Consider the following 14091-nt stretch of genomic DNA (forward strand, 5'->3'; position numbering starts at 1 on the left):
GAGGGAAACGGCCATCTCCAGACTACAGCCCCAAGCAGGCACCGGATGTCGCATGTTAAACGCGTCACCTCAGCGCCGGGGCTTTTAAAAGTCGACCAGCCCTCCCGCAGCGCAGGACGCGCGCAGGCGTGCCCGAGCCGTGCCCGGGCAAAGCCCGGGCCAAGGGCGGGCCCGTCTGCACCCGTCATCGCCAGGAGGAGGCTGGGCTGGGCCCTCCCTCCGTTATTTGAACTTCGAGCATCTGACTGCAGGTACTGTTTGTTGCACCTAGATTGGGCTCACTGGCTAGACGTCCAAGCCGATATCAGTGACTGTGTATCTATCCTGTTGTCCAGTGAAGATTTTCAATGGGAAAGAGGAAGCTAATGGAGGGAGGGGGCCCACTGTTAAGTAAAAGAGGCAAAAAATCTAAGAAAGTCTCTCATGTGGCTAGCAACTGCATCCTAACTAGGATTGAAGGTATTGTGAATGAATGCGAGGACATTCTGGGTGATAGTAATAACACTACTTTAGCTGTGAATACGAGTCACCCTGAGGAAGTGCCTGCATTAGTACAGCCACATGAAAGAGTTTTTCCCGCAATGTTAGAAGGAAACCATCTAAAAAATCCCTCAACTTGTGTAGTACACAACTCAGTGGAGGGCATTCCTGGGCACCTCTCCTCACCAAAAAACTCAGGTCTAAGTGATTCTATGGGAGTAACTAGCAAGGGAACTGTCCACGAATGTCTGTCTGTCCAACTACCTTGTTCAAATAGGTATGCAGTTTTAGATTCCAGCATCGAGAACAGCTTAACTTCCACCCCGAGTAAAGTAGGTGTGGTTGAGCCCTCTGCTAATCCAGTAAAATGCAGTTTGTGTGGCCCCCACAACAACGCTCTTCGTCAGAGAGTGGAATTTCTCGAAGGGGAATTGGCCTTGTTGAGGGTAAAGGTCGATGTGCTTGGGTACAGGCCCCCTCGCTTAGCCATCCAACCCCCTCTACCTATTAGCAACAGCATAGGTAGGGGAGCGGTGGGGAGGTGTTATAGGGAAACTGGGCGTGGGCCAGTGTTAGGCCAAGTGTCCCAAGCAGAGTTCCCTACAAATAATTCTATTCCTATTAGAAAATCCATTTCACATGTTGAGTCGGATCCAGGCAAGGATGATCGAGGCAATGTATCAGATCGGTTTTCCTCAAGAGCTAAACTCGATAGAACTGCCACGACCAGAGAAGGGCAGTTTGACCAGACATGTTTAGGGTCCATTAGGGGTAATATATATACAAGGAACCCCATTTCTACAATTTTCATGACCAAGGTCCCTAAATATACGAGTCCCCATAGATACGAAAGTCAAGAATCCCTCCATAATAAAGTAATTCATTGGATAAGACACATGAGGGGATGCAGGTCGGTAATACGGGAGGATGTGGCAAAAAGGATTAAAAAAGATGGCTCGCAGATAGACTGTATTGAGATACAGGTATTTAATGCTGAAATTGCTGGCAATCTGGTGGCACTGGAATTCCACACTACCCCCCCCGAGCATTCGAGAATCCAGTTTCGTAATTCCCCATTATGGTCATTAGAAGGAGAAGGAACTGAGACCGGTCTGAGCACAGTCGATTGACTGGACATAATTTTGCCATCAGCCCCTGGCATTAAAATAAAGGGGGGGGAGAGACAATCCAGCCTCCTGTCCAAATATTAGGGGGGTTGGGATAGGGGAGTGGGGAGTCCATTGGCCAACTGCACCAGGCATTCTAGTGCTAGAAGCATTCGATCTGAGGGCAGTACTCCAGGGACAATCCACTTTCTTTCCTGGAACATTGCTGGGTTGCAAAAAAACTGTTGCTACCAGAGTGGGACAACTTCATAGACAGCCAAGACATTTGCCTGTTTCAGGAGACCTGGAGCCTGGTTCCCCTCTATAAATCTGGGTTTACCACCTATTTTATCCCAGCCACAAGTTCAGGGAAAGGTCGACCAGCAGGGGGGCTCCATATCTGGCTAAACATCTCTCTGATTTGGTCAACTTCTATGCACTTAAACCCCACAAATGACATTTTACATCTGACGGTGAAAGGCCCCAAAAACGGTTTGAATTTGGAAATATTTAATGTACATGCTAGAGGGTCTCCTGGGGCACAATCTTCTCCAACTATAGCAGCACTAGAGAGTGAGTTGTCCAGTATCAATCCCAACTCAGCAGTTATTGTGGCAGGGGATTTTAATTGTACCTATGAACCCCTCTGTGTTGAGGATGTTCTGGGCACTGGTGAGCAGGACAATACATTTGCAATCCCCCCTCTTAGTCTAGCCCCAATTAAGAAGTGGACCCAAAGGGCAATACAATTGAGTGCCCTAACATTGGAGCACAACTTAAGAGCCGTAAATGGCAGGACACGCTCTGATAAGTGTGGGGCAAATACATACAACAGGCCCAGTTGTCCTGCAAGGATTGACTATATCCTGCTGGATATACGGCTCTGGCATGATCTGGCGGATATGGAAATTCTACCGTCCCAAGACAGCGATCATAATCCGCTATGCATGCTCTTAGGCAATAATTGGTCAGTTTCCAGGTCTCATAATGATGTGAGACTGACAACAAAAGAAGTAGTGCCCTCTAATTGTAAACGACGCCTTAAATGGCATAGGGTCTCACATGAGGAAGATAAATTGTGTAAAATAAGAGACCTCATAGAGCAGAAGGTTTTGGAGTTTGATCTGCTCAGAGAGGCCTTTGTGGGAGCACAGAAATCTCCACTTCCAAATTTCTATCAAGAAACTATTGAAAAGTTGGGAATGTTCTTTACCATATCGGAGCACTCTACGCATAAAAAAACTCCTAGGCCTTCCAACCAGTGGTACTCAAATACATGTAGAGAAAAGAGACGTATGCTAACTGTAGCCCTTCAAAGTAACAACATTTCCCTCATCAGATTAGCTAGGAAAGAGTACACTAGGACAATTGAGCAAGCCAAGCGGATCTGGGAAGAAGCGCACTGGCAGGACCTTAAATCTGCTTCCTTTTTGAAAGATGCCACTTTGTTCTGGGGGCTCATCGACAAAGGTAGCTGGAAGGGCGTTGATCCGATGCCCAATCATATCACGGAACTGCAGTGGTACACACATTTCCTTGCCTTGTACAGTAAGGGCGATAGCCCTTTATCTTCCAACTCCGAGAAGCTCCACCCATTTTTGGTGGATCCCCCACTAGATGTGTCCCCCGAGGCTGTCAGTCCATTCGATCTTTTTAAGTTCAGTGAGGTTTCCCTTGCTATTAAAGGGTTAGCTTCAGGAAAGGCGGCGGGCGCTGATGGCATTCCCGGTGATCTCCTTCTACAAGAACCTAAATTATGGGCTGATTTCATCTTGCTCATATTGAATTTAATTGCTAGAGGCCATCCTGTCCCGGATTCTTGGAAGGGTGCCAAAGTGGTAGCCATATATAAAAAAGGGAACAGGGAGGATCCTGCCAATTACAGGCCGATTAGTCTAATCGACGTAATACAGAAGGTGGTTGACAGGGTCCACCTTATGAGGGTAAGGTCATGGATGGACGACGGCAATGTGCTCTCGCACTTTCAGGCGGGATTCAGACAGAGGGTGGGCACAATGGATCAGGTCTTTCGGTTCTATATAATCTACTGGAAAATAGTGATCATTGGGAAAGGCAGTCTATATCTGGCCTTCATCGACCTTAAGACCGCGTTTGACCTCGTCCCTCGTGCCAAACTCTGGCGGGTGCTGTCTGACTTGGGCTTTCCTCCTTCGATTCTTGACATCATCAGGCGCCTACATGAGGGGAATTACGCTAAAATTAGGTGGGGAAACCAGGGCCAGTTGACAGAAAGGGTGGCGGTGAATAGGGAAGTATGCCAGGGTTGTGTGTTGGCTCCAACCTTGTTTTCCCTCTTTATAAATGGGGTGGTTGACTATTTCAGAGAGGATCCATCTGATGCCCCAACCCTGGCAGGAGAGAAATCCCCCACCGTCCTCTTCGCTGATGACACCCTTTTGATGTCAAAAAGCCCAAGTGGCCTGGAAAAGCTGCTCGACGGGTTTAGCCAGTTTTGTGATGCACGGGGTTTAGTGATTAATACCACCAAAACAAAACTAATGACACTATCCCCATCTAAACGTTTTAGGAACGGCATCACACTGAATGGCACGCTACTAGATACTGTAGAATCTTTTGATTATTTGGGCATTCGGATTAACAACATGATGAAATGGAATAGCCATTTAGCTAAAATGCTCTTTAACCATAAGAGGGTGGCGGGGGCAATTTTAAGAGAACAGCGGCTCTCCTTTAGTAGACCAGCTGCTCCGGCCCTTGCAGTCTATGACGGGAAAGCATTACCTTCAGCATTATATGGGGCTGAGCTCTGGGGGTTTGAGAAGATTAGCGACCTGGAGAAATCCGAGAATCATTTTTTCAGAGGTCTGGTCTCTCTCCCACCTTCCACCCCCTTGACACCACTTCGGAAGGATTTGGGTAAGCGATCTATTAAGGACATAGCAAGATTACGCCTGCTGCTCTTTTGGGTTCGCTTGAGACGCACCCCCGAACTGGCCAGCTATGCCGCTGCCCTGAATGAGATTATTAATCTAAATACAGGCAATAAGATTAAATGGATTTGTAAATTAAAGCAGTTGGCCTCAGAAATTGGATATGGGGAGGCATGGTCTAGCCAGACTCCAACTGCAAAGCAAATTATAAAAAAAGCATACTGGGATTGGGTGAAGGGAGAGGAAACTCGAAATACCAACCGTGGGACCCTTTCTGACCAGTTCCTGGAGCACAAGCTTGAGGCTAAAACTGAGCAGTATCTCGATTTTATACAGTCTCCACGAGATAGAATGCTCTACATGAAGCTCAGGTTTGGTACCCTCCCGCTCAACACATTGGTAGCAGGCTGGAAAAACCAGAGAACAACATCTACCAATTGTCCCGGGTGCTTCGCCCCCAAAGAATCCATCCCCCACTTCCTCTTTGTGTACCCAGCTTATAGGGCGGCAAGGAGAAATTGGCTCAGCCCAATTTGTAGAAATTTGGGTTCTGTGGACTACAGGGTGGCGTTACGTCTTATCTTAACTGATGCTTCTTCTCGTGCCATGATTTGTGGGGTAGCCAAATATTTGGGGTGTGCCTGGTTGATACGCACCAAATTGTTAACGTCCTGCAAGAGCTAGACCCCTAGAGATATATGCGCATTTTGTCTCGTTATATTGGAAAGTGTCTTTTTTGGTCTTTTATTTGTATATATTCTCTTTTTATACTTTATTTATATTGCCATATGATGTATAATGTCCAATTTTTATGACGAATCAAATTTGCTGTACTTTTATGATATTATATATCGAATAAAGTAATATACTACACTATTAATCAATACATTAAAACATTGTGGACATTTATACGAAGATTGGAAATATGATATTTCTTCCTTAATGAGCATCAGAGTCGCTGTGTGCAGTCTTTGTTCTTGATGACAGGGCAGACAGTTATACCAATCTTGTTGCTGAAATGAGCCATTTCTAGCAAATTGATCCGTAGCTTAGACGGAGGCACATCAATGCTGTTTAGCAGAATAGTTACACTTCTCTAGTCAGTATACAGATGTAACAGTAAAATATTCCTCAATCAGAAACTGCAGTAATAGTGGCAAAATATTGACAAATAAATAAATTCACAGAAAGACAACATTTCAACTACTTTAAGGGAGCATGGCTTATGGGATATTTGATGTAAGAAAGCTAGGTTATAAATAGTCAAATAATTATATTTTGTCATCTGCAAAGGGTGAATTCTTCTGTTTCGATATGATTTGCTATGCTCCTGCAAAAATAGTTTTCAAGTGAAAGGATTCTGTTAAAAACTCCAGATAAGATAATAAACAAAATTATCTCCAGGATATAAATTTGTGGCTTTTAGTCAAGAAAGCGAAAATAGTTTTTCCTATATAGAGAGAATTTACTCTGTTCTTGGTGGAATTTCTACTTTCATGAAAATAATTGTGGCTCTCATGAATACATTTTCACCAAATGATCCTAATAACCCCTATTAATTCAGGACATTTCGTCTCAAAAAAATTCAGCTTCACTCTCGCTCTCCCACAACTATTGTAACAACTGAGACTTCTACCTTACAGGCTCCAATATCTTGAAAAAAAGTGTTGTCCTTGTTTTATTATCTTTTTCACTACTCATTGTTTCGGATGTTATGGTTTTGGAGAGATAATCCAATGCTGAAAAATATACGGAATCTTCATTTTAGTCAGAAACTAAATGGATAAACAGGCCTTCATGATTGGCAGAATAACATCACTAACACTATCTACTCAGAGATTGGATTTGAAGCCTCATTTTGTACTTCAGTTACAATGTCTTTATTATGCCATAATACATTTGGGGGATGAGAACATTTTGCATTTGTGGCTTCTGGTGTTTCTGGTACACTACAAGAGGCTTCCATGTCTTGAACTTGCAATGCCTTGTACAGGGTAGCTTATATATAATTGAGAAGTTCGATGTGACCTTATTACCAGCTATGTAGCTAATCTCCTTAACCTACATTTGAGCACTTGTGTGGCACACAAATTGCTAACATCTACAAAGAGGAGGTACATTTCTCTCATCCACATGTATTGTTCTTCAGGTTGTAAAGGTGTAAGCATTTTCAGAGAATATCAGTCTGTGAATGTAGTAGAGGATACAATTAAAGATATGGCTGAATCCCTTCAAATGTCATAAAATCATTTGTACACCATGTTCATTTTGCTGCAAAGATAATGGGTTCTCGAGCTTCCACCAAAATTCAATGCTTCCCATTAGATGCATTTGTAGCTGATGCCAAATAGGCTTCAAGACAAATGGTATTGGATGTAAGCAACAAAGAAATACTGCATCCATAAAATCATCTGATCTTCCATCTGCCTCTGACTTCATGGACCATTCCAGCATATTGCAATTCCTTCTCCATACCTGCTTTATGTGGCTAATCTCAATGTTCCCCATTTTCTGGGGCAGAGTGTTAAATTATGTATCTACATCGGCAATCAGTATAAGAGATTTTGCTAAAGCTCAGAGAGCTTCAGTTCTTATTCCTGTCTTCAAAACGGAGACTGAATTGATCTTCATAACTTTATGTTCCATAAGGCTGCATATCCCCATATCCGCTCATGATAATAAAATGATCCCACTTACAGCGAATGGGTTCTGGCTAACTCATTCAGCAGTACATGATTCAGCAGCTATAGTTAATTTGGCTAGAAATGTCATGGAAGCAGAATCCACTCTGGCAAATTCATCAACCTTTAAGTCAGTGTTTGAAGAAAAAAAAGATTGTAGGCTATTGTTGAAAAAATGTACAGCTTTAGGATACACCTCCCACTTTTGAAAAGTTTCCAGCTTTTATATTCCAACATATGGGTGCTGCATTAGTCTGCCTGATGGATATATACATGTTTACAAATTTTGATGTAAAACAGGAGACTGATCATATACCCCTACTTGTTAACAGCCATTGAAATTGCTCTCTTGTCATTATTTTCAGTTGGAATGGAACACAATTTGAGAGGCTTTGCAAATATTGTGCACCCAATTGTAGCTGTTAATATCATCAGATGAAAATGTATTGTCTTTGGCAGAGCTAGAAAGTTGATTAAAACTTGTACAGAGGAGAAATGTTGAAGCTAATAAATTAACCAGATTACAAATTAATAGTATTTCATAATGGAAGTCACTATTTAGAGAACAGAACCGTCATGTATGATTACAATGAGAACTTGGCAATCTTTCAATAGAAAAATGCAGGGAGGTGGTATGTGCTACTGCTTTTATATTTAGGTACAGCACAAAGGTTATGCCACCTTCTGGCACTTTTGGTGGTGGGAATATAGAGTCTACATGTACAGAATGGAGGACGGTTTAGAGTGGAATTCCAATACAAGCTATCAGACTGGAGCTGTTTATGTCTATGTCTAGGTTTGAGAGCCACAGCTTGAATATCATATATAATGTAGATGAGAAAGGATAACACGGGAAGCAAAGCACTTAAGGGTGCTTTTGAAAGCAATTTTGCCATTTTCACCTGTTTATCCTTTTATTAAAAGGATTGTTTCTCTTTTATTTATCCGTTGATTAAGAGATTGATTTATCTTAAGTCTATATATTGATTAGGAAGTTGACTTATCATTTGTGTGTCAATGGATTAAGGGATCGATTTCACTTCTGTTTATCCATAGTAAGAGGATAATTTATCATATGTCTATTCGTTATGGGGTTGATTTATCTTCTATTTTTCCTTAGATTAGAAAGTTCATTTAAATTATTTTATCAGGATAGATATCCTTTCTACATTATTATAAGTGCTATAGAATTGAATGATCTTGTAAAAAGGCCAGCAGGATGATTTATGGTATGTCCATTCATTATAGGATTGATTTATCTTTTATATTTCCATTGATTTAGAGGGTCATTCCAATTCTGCCATCTTGATGTATATCCCTTCTGCCTTAATATAAGTGCCAGAGAAATGAATGAACTTGTAATAAGGCAGATTTGATATCCATCACATTTTTGATGGAGGCATTGATCTACCAAACTCTAAATTAAGCCTTTATCTTTTTAACCTTCTGCTTTTGGTTAAATTGGTCTAGAATGTACATTACAAATTATATTTTGGATTATCGGGTAATACCATAATGGATATCAATACATTATTTTAGTTATGGCATGGCATTTAGTGCTTTATCAAGGGTGAAAAGGACACATTTTCAAACAGACCTTACATCCTGTCTTGCTTAAGGAGTGCATTTATTCCTGACTTTTTTATGAGTGCCCAGAAACTTAGTCTCTTTAGACAGTAGTGTGTGTTACTGGCTGTGAGTTTGTTCACCAATTACCCTTCTACTAAATCTGATATTTTCAGCTCACCACCTGCCTTTGGGTCCATTCAGTTTGATTCATATTCAGTGGGATTTGTCCCTCCATGATGTGACACCATTACCTCTAGTTTAACCACTCTCACTCAGGTCTCACTGAATCCACCCAGATGTTCAATGGTCACGCACAAACTATTTTTATGTCACATTCCTTTGGTGGGCAACTATAATGCTAATTCATACCTGTGGAAGTTGATAAAGGCCAAGGATGCGGGACATGTCGATGGAACAAGAGGACCCTGCATCTCCAACTACGGCTGCTACAGCATGATTCTTCAGACACTGGTAGTTTGGGACAGGCCTTCCTGGCCCTGTCATTAACCAGAAAGTCCCCTCCAGAGCTCGTTGTCTCAGCAAGCAGGAATCATAGATGTGGAAACCTAGTGTGATGTTTGGCAATATATCAGGGTTTCCATTGATCTCTTCAATGGCAAAAACCATGGCCTGCAGCCACTGGTAGTTCAGCAAACCAAACCTGGAAAATTGTTGGAAGCTCGGTTTAAGATAAGCCCAAACAAAAGAGTTTTTTATATGTGGCTTAAAAAACATAAACATTTCTGTTGAGCATTCTCATTAAATGATTGATGATGGACCTTTTACACTTGTCAATGATATGTTATCAAATGCTTCAGGGACACCAAGATTTGAAAAGCTGCATGCAGAATCCTTAGACCTGATTCCTGAAATACCTGATTATGAATTTTCGGAACTGTAATAACAGTAGAGTTTCAGAAATGTTTCCTTGTTGAGAAACCTCTTCCCCTACATCAAAATCTAATTAGCAAGTATACCCATCCCTTCGAATCCATAATCTGGACTTACTTTTGTTCTTTACAGCAGTAACCTTGCAAGCATTTTTGAGGATCGTAAATACCTAAATACTGATGGTAAATACTTATGAACTTGTGAATGTGTGGGTGTTCATGAACAGTTACAGGTAACATAACGCAGTTAATTACACCTCACACCTAGTGCCTGATTCCAAAACACACAAATCCCATCTGATTGGATAAAATGAACCAATGACTGAAAATGTAAATCAGAAATTAAATTTTTCCATTGCAATTGATGTTTTTAGTTACCCAAGATCGTCTTTGATATATAAAATTGTTTAAGAATCATGTCCATTGATAGGCTGGTACACTGGAAACATTACTGTGCACGAGTTAATCAACCATTTTATCCTAGGTCCAGATTACAATATTTACTCTGATAGGGTTAATAAATTGTTTTTTTTCCACTGTTTACTAAATGATTTTGACACCATAATTTCTGAACATGTTTTTTTTGCTTCTTTGATCTAGCGAAAATTGCAATTTAACTGCTGTAATAAGACACACATTTAAACATCCCCAAAACAAGCAAATGACCATTTCCTTTCAATTGTAGAAGACATTAACATAATTTTATTGAAGTGCTGAAATGCTTGTTCATCTACTTTGGCTGCTTTGAATTATAAAAGGTGCAATAGCCATTATCTAATCACCAAAGCATATCTTTATGGATAATGGTGCACCAAGGTTTTTGTGAGGTTCTGATGTTTTGCCTCCATGAGTACCAGATTGCTATCATATGGACGGATTGTTAAAAATGATTTTGCACACCCAAGTTCAACATCATTTGCAAATGAAGTCAGATTTTTTTTTCTCATTTTCATGAATGTATAGGGTTTTTAAATCACAAATTGAATTTGTGAACACAATTCGTTCAGAACATTTGTGTATTTTTGTGTTTTAAAATTTAGAAACAGGTGAGGTGGTTTCACCTGTAGAACATTGTGAACACTCACGCAATCCAAACAATAAGCAAACATTTTAAGTACTTCAAACAGAGGAAACACATGCAGTTTTAGTCATGTCAAGAGTTGAAGAAAGTGCATATGCTGGGTTGGGATAGGAAACGAACACTCCGGAAACAGAATATGATGCAGGGGTGAAGGGTTTGCGATAGTGAAAAATATGTACACAACATGGCCATTATTCCTGTTAAAGGTTGACATTCTGCATACTTTCAGATACCCTCAGCTATTGAAATCATGTTCTCATTGACTTACAGGCAACCTTCATCTCATCTCCAGAGCAGACTGTCTCGTGACATGTCCAGAACAGATCAGCAAACCTGAGAAAGTGTGTGTATAGTTCTTTACTTGTCATGCCACTGCAGTATAGCATTCTGACAAAATATTGACTAAAGTATTTATTGTGAGACACAAATATTGTGTCTTAAATATTGTGATGTAAGATTAAAAAAAATAGTAATTTAAAGTGCATTTTTTGGATATTATTTCTGCTTCAATATACTCGATTTTTTTATAAATGTTTGTATAATACTTTTGGGAGTGGGATCTTGCATTTATAGAGGAATAGGGTGGGTGGTGAATAAAAAGCGTATTTGTTGTATTTAAACTAATGTGAAATTGTCACATTTACTTTTTGAAAAAGATGCCATCAAAAGATATGCATATTTTATTATACTTTTAGTTATTTAAAATGTACATTTTTATATGTAATGCTTTTATTTTTTGTTGATCGCATTATAATATTTGATATATTTTATACATTTGGGATAAGCATGATTTCAGAACAAAATGTATTCCTTGTTATTTAAAAAGATTTTTTTTATTTAAATAAATATATTTCTTAATTTTTATGCTTTAAATAATGGTGTTTTTGTAATTTGTGTTCTTTATTGGAAGTTTCTAATTTAATTAATTTGGTTTGGATTTTCTATATTGATTATACTTATAAATTATACATTTATGGTGAATAAGTGTAAATGTTTTGTGCTGCTCCCAAACTCCCAGTTTATCATATTTTTGTTATCTGGTTTAGGTATTTGGGATAATTGAAATGACTTCCTACTAATTATTATTTTAGAGTAATGTCTGTTATATTTATGTACAGAGGGATTTCAGGGCCCAGATTTCTTTTCCACAACTGGAGAGGACAGAGGAGATAAGGCACTATTGATTGGTCAAGCACTATATGGTCTTTTGTTTTCCCTCTGCGTGGGATATTATCCTGTCATGCAAAGGGACTAGAGGGCTCAGAAGTCTATGTAGCAACTGGAGAGGGCTAAGGAGGAGGAGTACTGTTGATTGGCCTAGCACTATAAAGAGCTTGCATCTCTCCCACCATGTGGGACATGCCCTGGTGAAGCCTAGGCCACAGGATGGCCCATCTTTTGCTGTCATCACCATGAAAAGGCTCAGCTTTAAGACCTTGCTATCTTTCCCTTTCCTCTACACTAATACTTATATGCACTCTGCAATTGATTAGTAGAAGGTCAAAGAATACCAGTCAAAATTAAATGTGAAGGGGTAAATATTGTATTTTTACTTTATATATTGTCGCATCTGGAGGCACTGACTGTTTGTAGCCTATGTTGGACGGGTTAGCTTCAACTGAATCACATATTGATATTGTAGTTATAACACAGGTAAATGAAAAGCTGGCAAGGCACACAGCAGCAATTGTAATCTAAATGGAATTGGTGAGAGAATTGTAGCGGTTGAATCTTTGCTAAACATAAACCGGTATGGCACTACCTGAAATCCATCCGGTAGGAAACAAAACTTCAATTTAAAAAATCAAACCTTTGCCAGCAGCCATTCCCTTGAACAGAGGAAAACGTAACACATAATCTAGTGATAAGATAATGGTGTTACTCAGAAATACCAAACAACAGATAATGGAGAGATTACCTCTCATCTAGTCCCAAACGTTATTTTCCAAAATAGGTACTCACTGCTTGCGACTAAGGAGGAGATTACTACGAGGAGCCAGAGTAGGTGAAATCAGATTCTCACAGCATATAAAAAGTATACTGCCTGTGCTTGAGGGCATACAAAAGGAAATTAGTGAATTTAAAGCTGTAATTGTATCCCTAATAAAAAAGGTTGCAACACAGGAGGATGAGTTGTTTATTAGTATTACTAGTGATGCACTAAACCTAACAATGAACAAGGGCATTCCCTTATAAATTCAAGCATCGCTTGCCACATAACCCATCTACTAATTTCCCAATCTCCCAGAATACAGGTAATGAAGGGTTTGGAATATTAGCCAATTGAGAAAATTAATTATCAGGTCCATAAGGGCATAGATATATGGCTCCCATACCTAAAACCTCAGTTCAGGGCTTTAGCCATAATATGGGACAAGAAGTAAACCCAACAAGAGAGCCAACAGATACTAGCAAGCAAGTGGGAAACTTTAACATATGAGAGGGGACCTGGTTTAGATCACGTACAAACTATGGTGACTCTCAAGATTACCAACATCCAGCCCAACCTAGGGCAGTATATATGACTATGCTCCCTGAACTAAAACCCAATGTCAGTGAGGACAATGATTTCTCAAAAAAGAAGGTCACCCACTGAATACAAAATAATTGAAAATGAAGGTTGGTAATCCATGAAGACACAGTTTTCGAAAAGAAGTGTTAGGTACCCAATAAACATGAAGGATTATAGTATTTTGGGTCTAGTAAACATATGACCAGTGGACAATATGGTGGTATTAGATCATAGAATCTTTCCTCCTCATGGATCTGGAATCCAACTGAAGTATAAACTGCTGCAAGGACACGTTTAACAGTCCTTAGCTGCTCCCTTTTTACTATTTAAAATTAACTGGGGCAGCCCCCCCACCACTGCGAGTAATCGATTCAGCACTCTTAGATTTAGACTGAGAGACAGTGAAGTGATGCAGCCAATTCGTTGGCTATTGAACTGGAGAAAGAAATAACTTAATTAATTCTATGACTGCTCATCCCAATTCCACACATAAATTAACCCAAGCAGAGAGGTGAATGATGATGGGAATCTTATACCTATCAACAATACAGACAACTCCAAACTGGGTGATAACCAGCTTAAACTAAGTGCTATAGGCAATAAAATGAACAAGCCAAAGCACATCTTAAAATTGTTATCATGGAATTTAAATGACCCGGTTTAAATGAATTTTGTGGATGACCTGGATGTATGTACTGTCCAAGAGACATGGGCATTGGACCCTTTATATCCCTCTGGATATTTGTCATTTTATGTTTTAGCTATCCCTCTAAAGCTGGAAACCATCTGGTGAACTTGCAGTCTGGGTAAAGACTACACTTAAATGTTTCCTAAAAAAGCTCCAAATCTAATTACCAGAT

The sequence above is a fragment of the Triturus cristatus genome, chromosome 12 (genome assembly GCF_964204655.1).
Source record: "Triturus cristatus chromosome 12, aTriCri1.1, whole genome shotgun sequence".
In the NCBI taxonomy this organism is placed as follows: domain Eukaryota; kingdom Metazoa; phylum Chordata; class Amphibia; order Caudata; family Salamandridae; genus Triturus; species Triturus cristatus.